This window comes from Acipenser ruthenus, chromosome 15 (assembly GCF_902713425.1).
Source record: "Acipenser ruthenus chromosome 15, fAciRut3.2 maternal haplotype, whole genome shotgun sequence".
NCBI classification, from domain to species: Eukaryota; Metazoa; Chordata; class Actinopteri; order Acipenseriformes; family Acipenseridae; genus Acipenser; species Acipenser ruthenus.
The window spans coordinates 7,426,056-7,438,949 of record NC_081203.1 but is presented as its reverse complement, the minus strand read 5'-3'; the positions used below and the strand labels follow the sequence as shown (position 1 = coordinate 7,438,949).

The window sequence follows — 12,894 nt, the reverse complement described above, 5'->3', positions numbered from 1 at the left end:
CCAGTCTCTTCCATACTATGATATCAGGCATCAATTTAGCAAAAAATAAAAAGATAACTGGTTATAAACAGTTTCCCTAGCTTCCCTTTAACTGTGCTGTCAGAAGGTCATAGTGGAGACATGGCAGCTAGTCTTTAGATTTCATTAGCACAGGGTTAGCTGAAGACCCCACAAGGAACATTGCATTAGCTCTGGTGCTTCTCAGGCTGGGGAGGCAGGGTCTGTTCCTCCTCAGCGCACTCCAATATTAGTTAAGTTTCACTAGTTTGGTTTTCCTTCCCCTTGGTTAAATTGCAGTTGGTGTAAAGACCTTAATACATCGCAAAACGTTCAGGAGTGTTTTGTGGAACATTTTGTTAATGACCAGTTTTCATTGAAACCCATTTCAACGATCCCATATAAAAGCGTACCATGGTAAATGCTCATGGTAATTCTGAATGGTTACCATGCTTTTTCCTTGTACATTTACCATGATTGATGTTGGTGTTTACCATGCTTACACTTTGCTATGCTTTTATCACAGTGTCCTCATGACGTTCTACTCATGGAAATGTATCACATGAAGACTGAGCTACACCGTCAAGCTTGACTACATTTAGAAATATTAAAAGAAACTTAATGACTTCAAGGACAGTCTTCTTTTAGAATTGTACTGTTGATATTTCAACTTAATACAGGCCTTATGCCTTCATACCAGTGTTGAAAATGTATTTCAATCACATTAATGCTCCGCAATTAATTATTTTTATCAAACAGATCACATGAATTTGCTCCACTCATCAGAGCCTCAGTGTTTAATAAGACTTTAGCATTAGCGGTTATTTTTTTCACTTGACAGCTTCCTGCCTGAACCCTCACCTACATGGCAGTGGTTGAGCATAAGGCAAGATGCTTCTGTCTGACGTCATATTTTCCGAATAGCATTTGTGGTTGACCTGCTTTCTACATATGCTTTTCCTGGTGTCGCGGAAATTGTGTCAACTAAAACACTTTATCTGCTAAGCAAATTGCATTGCGTAGGTGTCCTGATGCAACATACTCACTTTAACAACGCTGGATGAAAACACTTTCAAGTGAGGCTTTTAATTAGGAGTCACTGTAATTACTTAGGCCATGTTATAAAGGATGGAGAAAAACTACAGAAACTAGCTATAGAGGACCAGCATTTATGGGAGATCTAGGATATTAATAAAAAAAAGGTTGAAAAATGTCAAGCACTCACCAGACACCAGAGTTCATGCTTTCATGTTTTATTTACAAAAACTGAATTGTGCTAGAAGATTCATAACAAGAGGCGAATGCAGAAAAAGAGGCTTTTCTTCTTGTTTTGAATCTTCTAGCACAATTCCGTTTATGAATAAAATATGAAAGAATGATTGTTAGTGTTTGGTGAATGCTTGGCATTTTTCATTTGTATTGATGTCTTGTGCCTTTAGCACCACAAAAAAAAACCTTATATACAATTTGACAGTGTGCTCTATCTTTGAACTAATATCTAGGGTATTGCCAGAGCTATCGCAGCTGTTTCAGCACCTTTCAAATGGCTTTTCCGGACAGCTCTGAACAATCATACATACAAAACAATATTATAAAGTGTTGCAGAACACCTGCAGTGCTTATGAAACGCATTGCTTTGCTGCATCCTGTGTTGTCCGTATCGCAGCAATTTGTTTTTCAACAATTGTTTTGAAATTTTTTTATTCACACATCATAAACACAGTACATGAACTACTCAAGAACGTTCACCAGGAGAAAAAGAACATTTCTTCTGAACATCGCAGTGCATCCAGTTCATGCTCCCTCCTGGCGAACACTCCCGAGTGAATGCTGAGAAACGTATCGCCCGTTTATTTAAAAATGTCTAAAGAGTCGGAGTTATGTTTAAAACGGTAACGCCGCAATGTGGACAACACAGGGCACAGCAAAGCTAACCTAATGTCTTCCTTGTAAACACTGCAGGGTGTTCTGTAACACTTTCATAGCTGTGAATATATTAGGAGATTAGTCTTTATGTTGGTACAAGTTCCTACTACAATAAAAATGGGGGACCAGTGTTCCAGGATACTTTGCTGTCTACTTGACACAGTTCCTTATATGTTTTTACCTTATATCTTCTTTTTAAAAATTTTTTAATTGAATGTGTCCAGTTATAATTTTTCCCAATTTGGAATGCCCAATCGTTTTTCTTCACTGCAGCAATTCCCCACATGGCTCAGGAGACCTGAAGATTCAGTGGACGTCCTCTGATCTCACAACCAAGCCAGCTTCCTTTTTCACCCAGGAACTCGAGAGCGGATGTCAACGAGCTACCGACCTCTGTAGAGCAGGGGTCTCCATCCCTGGTCCTGGAGGGCTGGTGTCCATCCTGGTTTTTGTTCTCTGTACACTTATTAATTGGAGCAATTCAGCTTCTAATAGCACTTAATTGGTCTAATCAAGTAATTTAGCGTACAGTTGGAACAAAAACCATGAGGTACACTGGCCCTCCAGGACCAGGGTTGGAGACGGTGGAGCGATGAGGAGAAACAGTCCCTGCCGGTTTTACCTCCTTAACCCACGGGAGCGCCAACGCCAATGTGACGCTCCCTTCAGAGTCCCCAGTGAAGACCGGCCTACTTCGCACAGCTATGACTCAGCGCTACTACTAGGTGAGCCACTCGGGGACCCTTATCTTACATTGTGAGTGTTGAACTGGCACACCATGTACAAACATTTTAATACGGTCAGTCCACCCTTCCAATTGAATTTGACTGGGGCAAGGGCTTATCTGATATGCCCCCTGCCTGTGCAATTCAGTTCCAGTTGATATCAGAAAGGACAGCACATAACCTGCTGTTCACTTTCATTTGTTATATAGGTCTCAAATGCGTAATTTAGAAAGGAACACATGTTACACTAAACATGTATTTTTTTTTAAACATGATAGTTTGTACCACACTTATAACGTTGCACTTCCTTGGTCATTTCACCTGGAGGATGACATTGTCCCCACCCCTTCAACAGCTTCTTTCCTTAACCAACCAGCTGCTTCCCTAATCCACATTCTTCTAGCCAGTAACAAGCCTTGACCCAGAAGACACTGCTGAAGTGAAATGACCTAGGAAGTGATATTGTGGATGTCTCATTATGAAGAGCTTTGGTTAACTATATTCTGATTTATTCAGAATCTCTTTTATATAGTGTCCAGTATCTTTCCTATCATCATTGTTTCTGGGTTTTTTCTTGGTCATAAAAAGTAATGGCTTAATGTACAGAAATATTGTACTTATTTTGTCTCTCTCGGGTCCTATGTGTTTCATTACACTGAATGAACTCCCACCCTCCCCCAGACGGGACGGCCACCAAGCTTACATACTACTGTCAGTAGATACACTTACAGCATTCTCCATAGCAATGGTCTGATATCATAAATGTATAACAACAGCTCCCTCTGCTGGGGAGTTGATGTTATTGGAACTTATTGTTTCCCAGTCATTAGGAATTCAAGCAACTGCTGGTTTGCTGACTAATTTGGGTCACCTGTCACTGAAAAAGACACAACTGAGTTGGTGCGTCTCAGGCAAACTTGATGATATTTAGATTTTCATATATAGCCTTTATACAGCGTATGCATTTAGATACACAGGACTCAGGGTAAAAGTAGTTAAATTAACACACATTAAAAACGATGGCATTCATATTGATTCTCAATATGTGGCACAGTTGACCCAGTTTAACTGTATATGTAATACTGAACAGTGGACTAGATGGTGTCAGTGAAAACAATGGTATGTTGAAAGCTTTTTAATCTGATTAAACAAAAATGTTTTCTGAAAGGAAAAAAAAAACATCAACTTCAGAATACTTATAAGGATTATCTTCAAAGCACCACTCAGACATTTCATTTAAGCGCTTATAAGAGGCTTTACGTTTAAACTTATGTGTTTTATAATCACTGATTCACTTCACAAAATCAGAACCAAAATAAAGAATTTGAAAATATGCCCCAGTGTCATAGTGAATTCGTCAATAGGTGGCACTGTGGTATTGCATGCTACCATTATTATTATTATTATTATTATTATTATTATTATTATTATTATTATTATTATGAGTTTATTTGGCAGACGGCTTTATCCAAGGCGACTTACAGGTGTAACAGGGCAATACAAGGTTACAGTGCCAAAGCAATATTTAAATACAGTGTGGTTTACAATAAGTGCAAATACTACAAGAATACAATATGACATAACAGTGAGATAGGATTCAGACAATTTGTATCTACAATGACATAATAGTAGTACAGCAGTGCAAGGATAGTGCATCAGCTGAGCATCCAGTATATATAGCTTGCTTGAGACATGTTTTCATTGCTGAGACACATGGATGTTTCACCACAGTAACCGGTCTTTCCAGTTGCTCATGGGAGACAGCTATTGCAAAGCCAGTAATGTAAAACCTCAGTGCAATTAACCTTGCATTATATCTACATACTTTGCACCAGGAAGGTCTTGATCTGTCCAATGAAACAGATGCTTTTGGTTTCATTGAAATCTCTTTTTTCTCATAACAGCTTCCGCGTTGACTAGGAGAATTTTGAGCTTGTGTAACAGGGCGGTGACTGGGTGCAACCAGCGACCTGCACGCTGAAATCAAGCGTCTTCACCACTATGCAAAAGAGCTGAGCTTGTCTGCATTCGTGGTTATAGAACTTTTAACCTCATCTCACCAGCAGAAGACACTCATGTGGGTTAGAAAGAAAATCATCTGGGCATACTCAAACTTTTTCAATGACTTATTCAACTCTTATAACATGGCAAGAGCAGAGAAAGCAATCTCACTGGCTATCAAGTGTTCCAATATATGTCACCATACCAGCACAGCTTGGAACTTTCAGAACCATTCTGCCTGATTCACTTGACAACCAATTCCCTGTGGGAGGGGTGATATTTTATAAGCACAATAACACCAGGGTGTTCAGATATGATGACTGCCCTATGCAGGCTGTAGAGAGCTTCCTCTATTTCAAGATATTTCAGATTTGGTAATTCACGGTTAGGGCATGTTGCAAGTAAATTGCACTATATTTGAATGTAAAAGGCCCTGTCACTTGCTGTTTTCAATATTTTCTTTTTTTGATGTGCAGGACAGATAGGGACATTAAGAGGGAGCAGTGTAAATGGTGGGACCTGCTTCCAGAGCTGTAAAAAGGGAACATGTTGTTCCTGTTCCTCATTGCTGCCCTGCTGGAGCTCAGTGTTCTTCCAGTTCCAATTGGAAGAGTCAGCCTCCACGTCGGCTTGTCCATAAATTACACAACCAGGCTCTGACATAACATGCCGAGACACCCTTCCACTGGGAACAACAACAAATCCCACCCATTAGCCTCAAAACCGATTCTGTTGAATTGTAGGTTTAACCAGACTACCGGTGCTTTAAACTCCTCTAAAGCCACCAGGATGAGAGGAGTAACAGAAAATAACATACAACGTGAATCTAAACAAGAAGAAGAATACATTAGATCACACCCAAAGCAAGCTGCGTTTTCAGTGCAATGCAATGCAAGGGAAAGCTCTGGAAGGTCTGGTTTGTGATCAGTTTGTAGTTAATCATGCTTGTGGGACACTGTTGCTTTCAAGCACAAAGAGGGACACTCAGATAACTTGGAGTGCAGCACTGAATCAAAGTCAAAGAGGGCTGTGGAGGGTTTCTGTCAGCTGCAGGGAAACACAAAGAGCTCCTTGGCACTGCATACTGGAAGTGTTATCACAGAAACATGGGACATGCGGCTCTTTGTGTGCTGTCAGCAGGAACAGAGTGCTTTTAAATGTGTAAGGAAGCCTGTACTGGGAATGGTGAATGGTACACTTTCCACACAGACAGCTGTGTGGAAAGTGTAATGTGTGGAAAGCCACCCTGGCTTGCCTTTTCATGAATAACTTCTTCATTATCTGTCTGTCTCTAATGGGTCTGTGATGTTTGAACTCACCTGACACTGGCTAGAAGTTCTGGTGTTCAAGTAGAACAACAAAAAAAAAACTACAAATCATATTATCCAATGTAAAAGAAATCTTTGGTACGGGTATTAAATTCCACCATTATCTTGAATGAATATACTGTATTCTTGTTTATAATCACTTTATACTATATTATTTTCTGTTTAAGTCATCAATAACAGCAATTCAGATGGATCTTTAAAGGACACTGACAGTTTTCAGATTGATGTAACAATCCTTAGAGGTAGAATAAATAGGGTGTACAAAATGAAATCGTTTTCTTACTCACATATCATTCATTTTCAAATTCTTATATTTCTCCCTCATAAGGGTTCATAGCAATGAGTTCTCTACTAAAGACCATTAAAACAAGTTCATCTTAAGGCTTGTTTAAAAGCTCTTTTCAAAATGTCCGCTCTAGTGCACTGATAGTGTAAGGATTATTGCCCACATTGTCAAACAGGTAACACAACAATAATGATCCATGATGTGGTACATAACAGAAAAACCAGAGCACTTGTTGTTATGGTTTTTTTTTATCACTCTTAAACAGATCTCAAACCCCAGTACACTGGAGTGGCCATTTTGAAAATACCTTTGAAACAGACTTTAAAGTTATAAGTGTAAAAAGCTGTCAACAATGAAAAGAGAAATGACAGGTACATTATTTAAACAGTTTTAGCAACACGATGTGTAACGCTATATTTTTCGGAACCCAGCTACTTACTCTTTAAGAGACAAAAGATAGCACAGGACAGTTGTTCTCAAACTCTGTTCAGTTGTCCGTGTTTCCCTGGGTTGTCCTGGGATTGAGGAAGGTGCCCCGGGAATTGAATATGCCTTCCCAGGACACTAAATGCCAGTACCATGAATTGAGCACAAGTTAGAAAAATCATGATAAATTATTACTGCAATATACACACAATATGAATTGGTTGTCAATACTGAAGCAGTAGTATTATCAATGCTTCCTATTGGATGAATAGAAGATCTCTAAAGAGAGTTTAAACTTTTAACAGCCCCCTTCTGTTCAGCGGTCTCGTTTTCTGTACCTCAGAGGTGGCAACCCTACCAGTTGGTGGACCTTTTAAGTGAATTTTGTCTGGTGCAACGTCTCCTAAAGCTAGATTTTTCTTAAACAGGAAATATATTAAAAACAAAGCAAAAACACATCCTCTGATATGCTTCAGTTTCAAAATGCAATGTGTGTTCTATAGAAGACCTGTTGCTGCACTGTAGCCATTGCGTATAGCGCGTATAGTACGTTTGAACCGGGGACCTCCTGGTTACAAGGCCATTTCTTTAACCACTGGACCACACAACCCACACCCACACCCACACCCACACACACACACACACACACACACACACACACACACACACACACACACACACACACACACACACACACACACACACACACACACACCCACACCCACACACACACCCACACACACACACACCCACACCCACACCCACACCCACACACACACACCCACACCCACACCCACACCCACACCCACACCCACACCCACACCCACACACACACACACACACACACACACACACACACACACTTTTTGCTCAAAAGAGCCAACTTCCTAACGTTTCAGTATGTTTACATGCCTCTGTCAAGGGAAAGTGTGTTTGGAAACAAATAGTGGAGGTATTTATAGGCTTTTGATGCCATGGTAACCACACTCACTTATTTCTATTTAAATCTATTCATGTGTTTATGATGTAATTTACTACATAATTAATGATGTAATGATCTACTATTCCTTTCTATTTAAACCTTCAGGCATCATGGTATTGATTCGATGTATCCATTTATTTTCCTTTATTCTGCTGTATTGTACATTATCTAATTGTATTTCCTCTAAAGCTACAATTGTAGGTATTCGTGTACTGTTCATTTTTTGTAAAGTGTTGAACTAGACATATATTCAGTAATTATGGAAAGATTTTTTGCAGCTCTTCAGCTCCCCAGTACATTCACAGATTCTTATATTTCTTAAACACATTGTAACACTTAGTTGCCATTTCAAAACCAAAAAACTTCAACAAACTTAAATAAGTCTGTAATCAAAACAATAACACAAAGTTAATGCAAAAAGCTTTTATTAGGACAGTATAAAAAAGGATTATTACGCAGTATAAAGAAACAAGTGACACTATGCTAATATTATCACTGAGAAAGAAGTCAGTGCTGGGAAATGCCTACAATTATGGACTTTCAATTCCTTTAGTGGCCACAAGATGGCGGACAAATTAGTCTTTGAACATGCACTTTTCTCAGTGGCCACATAATGGCAGCGGCTCCTAACAGATGAACGAGGCTGAGCATTTTGAAGCGGACTAACTTAGCTATGCTTTACTACAGCTTGCTTTCTTTTAAAGATTTTTCAGGTGGTTTCTAATCAGGATACAGTAAAAAACCATTAAAGACAGCATTTCCATACAACCCTTCGTGGTCTGGCAACAACTCTAGATAAACTATGTCTCCACTTTTCAACTTCAAAAGTGAGGACCCAGAGGCGATATCTTCATCACGGCCATCAAATTGATCAAACCACTCAAGGACGGTTGAAGAATTGTGCTTCAGTTTGACATATAGCCTCTTATGATATATCTGCATCTGGAAAGAGAAGTAATACAGCCCCGGGACCTTGCAGGTGAACAGGCCGGTTTCACAGTCATAGTCCCCATCCTCATTGTAGATAACCTTTGGAAACTTGATGGGCGTATTGGCAGGGGGGTGTACCCTTACATTGTACTGGACAGTGAAAGCGGAGCGGGTTCTTCTCTCCTGATTGTTGGATTCTAATGCTGTTTCGTCTCCTCTTGTCGGATCTACAATTGAAACATTATGAATGAACAGTGAAACCTGTCGTTACAGCCCTTGTAAAAGATTACCATGATATTTTTACACAGTATTTTTACAGTTTTTCCTATACATTTACCAAAGTTACACATGTTCGCTGTGTTTATTAATATGCTTTAATAGCTCACTATTCTTTACAATGCTTACCTATGCCTTTCACACATTTTAATATTCAACATACTTGAGAAGGTTGTCATCTCGCAGGCTGTGTTTTAAATTTACACTGTTAAGGTTTTTGAGCACAGATAGCCGTTCATTTATTACTTAGCAACAGCACCAACCCTAACCCACACCATGTAAATATACACCATGCAGTTATATTACAGCCCTAACCCTAACCCTAACCCACACCATGTAAATATACACCATACAGTTATACTCTAGCTATGCATCTATATTACAGCCCCTGATCACAATTGAATTAGATGCAATTTTGAGCCCAGGTTCAGTTCCAACACAGCAGTTTATAACTGAAGGTATATACCTTCCTCGGCACGCCTTCTTTGACCGGTATCTGCATCGTTTCTAAAAGTGCACGGACAGAAGGAACCAGAATAAACCTGAATGTACAAAGCAGGTAAATAAGCAAGTATCATCCCCTGCTAACCTCAGGAATGACTGCCCTTGCTCAGCATCTAAATATTGACTCGCTGTCCAGCCGCTGCTACTTGACTATTCATATACCATTACGTTTGTGGTTTCTGTGTATTCACTCTTTATCGAAATGCTCTTTGTTTTATTTACACTTTGATTATATTTTACTTTGATAAAATAGATAGAAAAAGGTTTCCTTACCGCCGTTTCCGAGACTGAGTGTTTGCATACAGTAGATAAAAACAAGGAACAAGGTAAATGTAGACCGTGAAGACTCCATTTTTCACACTGAAACAGAAAGAAACACATTATAACTTCCTCCCTGAGTATTGTGGATCTTTGCCTTTCCCCCTTTCTGGTAGACTGTTTGCAATCATGCTGCTCCCACAGCTCTATGGTGCTGCAGGAATCACATGTCACATGATCAACCTCATTTTCACCTCTAATTCAGGGTGACACCAAATGTAATCAGGTGAGACAGGTCCAAGGTGGTCTGGCAGTTTATATGTAATTGTTTTATGTTGAAGGATATCAATAATTGATTTGCCTGTTCTCATGGTTTGAGGAGAACCATTGTGGGACAAACACACAGGCTTTTATGCATGGAATTTTGCAGTGGAAAGAAATCTATACTTCAGACTGCTGAAAAGTCCAGTTTCCAGGGATGTGTTTAAAATGTGCTGGTAGGCATTGCAAAGCACACTGGACAATTAAGAAGACCTTGCTTGAAAATATACCCTAATTCTGCACCCACTAAATAAAAGAAGGATTCAATACAAATATACAGCGTCATAAAGCATGTTCTATGATCTATGGTGTTTTTCAATCCAATCTTGCTTGATCTTGTCAGATCTCTGGATGAGTCTGGTTATGCTTGGATGGGAGAATTCAATGGACCAGCCACTGTTTGACATACAGACAGACAATTATAATTCTCTCAAAAACTAACCAAGTTGCATCACAACTGGACAAGTGTGCCTGTAGATACCACATACACATACAGACAAACAGTCAGACAGATATACAGACATACTCATACACCCCCAGATTATGATACACTCGATACCCAGGGTTAAAGAAGGTGCCTGCAAGTTGTATCAGAAATAGACAAGCAGTTCTGTAGATACATGTAAGCATTGTAACACGCTGACAGTCAGGAGAGGCAGACAGCCTCCATATACAGCTACCTCCATATTCTGATTATTAATCTTTATTAATGGACAAGTTATACTAGATGTATGCAAAACTGTGACATTTCTGTAGGCATTTCACTATATAAATGAATTACCATTTACTTAAATTTCAGTCGCAGCTGACATGTCAAATATTTTTATTATTATTATTTATTTCTTAGCAGACGCCCTTATCCAGGGCGACTTACAATTGTTACAAGATATCACATTATACATTATTTCACATTATACAGATAGCACATTATTTTACATACAATTACCCATTTATACAGTTGGGTTTTTACTGGAGCAATCTAGGTAAAGTACCTTGCTCAAGAGTACAACAGCAGTGTCCCCCACTGGGGATTGAACCCACAACCCTCCGGTCAAGAGTCCAGAGCCCTAACCACTACTCCACACTGCTGCCTAGGTGTTTTTAGGTCCCCCTAAAAACACCTAGAAAATAGATTTACAATGGTTTTTACAGTACTTCATAATGCTGACATGCACATAAAGGAGTTCCACAAACAAATACAACTTGAACTAAAGATAAAACAAACAGTAAACTGGGTCTATTAATAATCAATTTCTGCCACTATGCATGCAGTTTTATATTATGCTCATTTCATATTTTAATTAGAATTCTTCAACAAGAGTTTTATAGATCTTTCATAATGATATTAAAATAACATTTGCATTAAAACGTAAAAGCATATTTTGAACACATCTTTTGTTGTAAAATAGTGTACTTTACCTTAGCTGGTGCTTTCAAATGGTTCAAGGTTTCTGTTAGAGAATTCTGATCTATAGAGGTTTATATAGGTGCTAAATCTGCAAACTCTGCAATTTCTAAGAGCTAAAGAATGCTCTTATCAGAGAAAAATGAAGTGTTTAAAACATGTCAGTGATTTATGTTTTACATTATGTCAAAACACCCAGTGGAATTTAGTCCTTCAGAGTCCATGACCCAGCTAGTGGTTCAGGGAAGTGCTGTGGTTCTAGCATAAACACAGCGGGCTTGAACTATTGCGAATGAACCGAAAATAGTCAGTCGTATGTTAGGGATAGGTCTCATATTGAGAAGTACTTCCTTTTTTGCGTTCTACTTTTCCGCTCAGCAATAACATGGGATGGCTTTGTCCTCTCAGCCAGCACCGTTGGTCAGTTGTGTGTAGCGAGCAGTAAATTATAATATTATTATTATACATACATAGAGCAATGTAAAGGTGTAACACAGCAAAGCTCATAGAACACAGTACAGAACAGCATTAACCAAAAGTCCTTTTGTCCTCCAATCCCACGACCAAGTCAATCGCCTCTTTACACCCAGGAACTCGAGAGCCGATGTCGGCAAGCTACTGCCCTCTGGAGGACCAAGGCCAGCCCTGCAGGCGTCCGCTTGAGCTCCCGTGGTACCTGGTCAGTATGGTCCATTGTAACGTGATGAAGAGCAATAGTGAGTGCTGACTTAGTCTCCACAAACCAGGTGAGCGCCAGAGCCAATGAGACGCTTCCTCTGGAACCCCCAGTGAAAAACAGCAACTTTACCCTGGTGGGCAACTTAATAGAGCTTACAAGAGCTACACAGTAGTAGTACAGCTCTACTAAGGGTGGAATACAGCATACATCATTTGTATTTATTTTCAATTTTATGGTATGCTCCCTAGAACTCAGTTGTTTTATTGATAGTTTTATAATAAAAAAAAGGCCAACCAAGGGCCTACTATCTATCAATGTCTGTCATCTGAATTGCAAAAAACATGTTCATACATTTATGAGATTACAGAATACTGTTTTCATTTCAGGATATATATATATATATATATATATATATATATATATATATATATATATATATATATATATATATATATATATAAAAATAAGATGATGTGACAGAGAGCGAATGAATCCTAGTCAACAATCTCCCTCCTGATCTGTGAGGGCGCTGTATAACAGGAACAGTGTCACAATACCAGAAGTTATCACCCTAAAGCGGTACGCGATGTGTCAGTCATGGATTGGAGGAGATGTGATTGAACCAGCTATCGCAGGGGGCGTGGCTAAGGGTACAATTGGGGATGTGACGATGTAATCTGTTCCTTTGATGTGATTATGAGAATGACCGAGAAAGGAAACGGACTGTGATAAGCGTATCATGAGTGTTAAGTGTTTTGTTTATTTCTAAATGTCTGTGCTTGTCATTATAGAAGGCTAACCTCTGGAAGCTGTAGCTAAACCGACAGCAATTAAACCCAGACTCCACTTC

General features: G+C 39.2%; 1 long non-coding RNA gene across 1 annotated transcript; it reads right to left on the bottom strand.

Moving 5' to 3' along the window:
• Positions 1-8,079: 8,079 nt before the first annotated feature.
• On the bottom strand, positions 8,080-11,428 carry LOC117964672 (uncharacterized). The gene is made up of 3 exons (XR_004661162.2): positions 11,380-11,428; positions 9,655-9,741; positions 8,080-8,828 (listed from the first exon to the last, which is right to left on the bottom strand). It is a non-coding gene; the product is annotated as an uncharacterized LOC117964672 (long non-coding RNA).
• Positions 11,429-12,894: the final 1,466 nt, after the last annotated feature.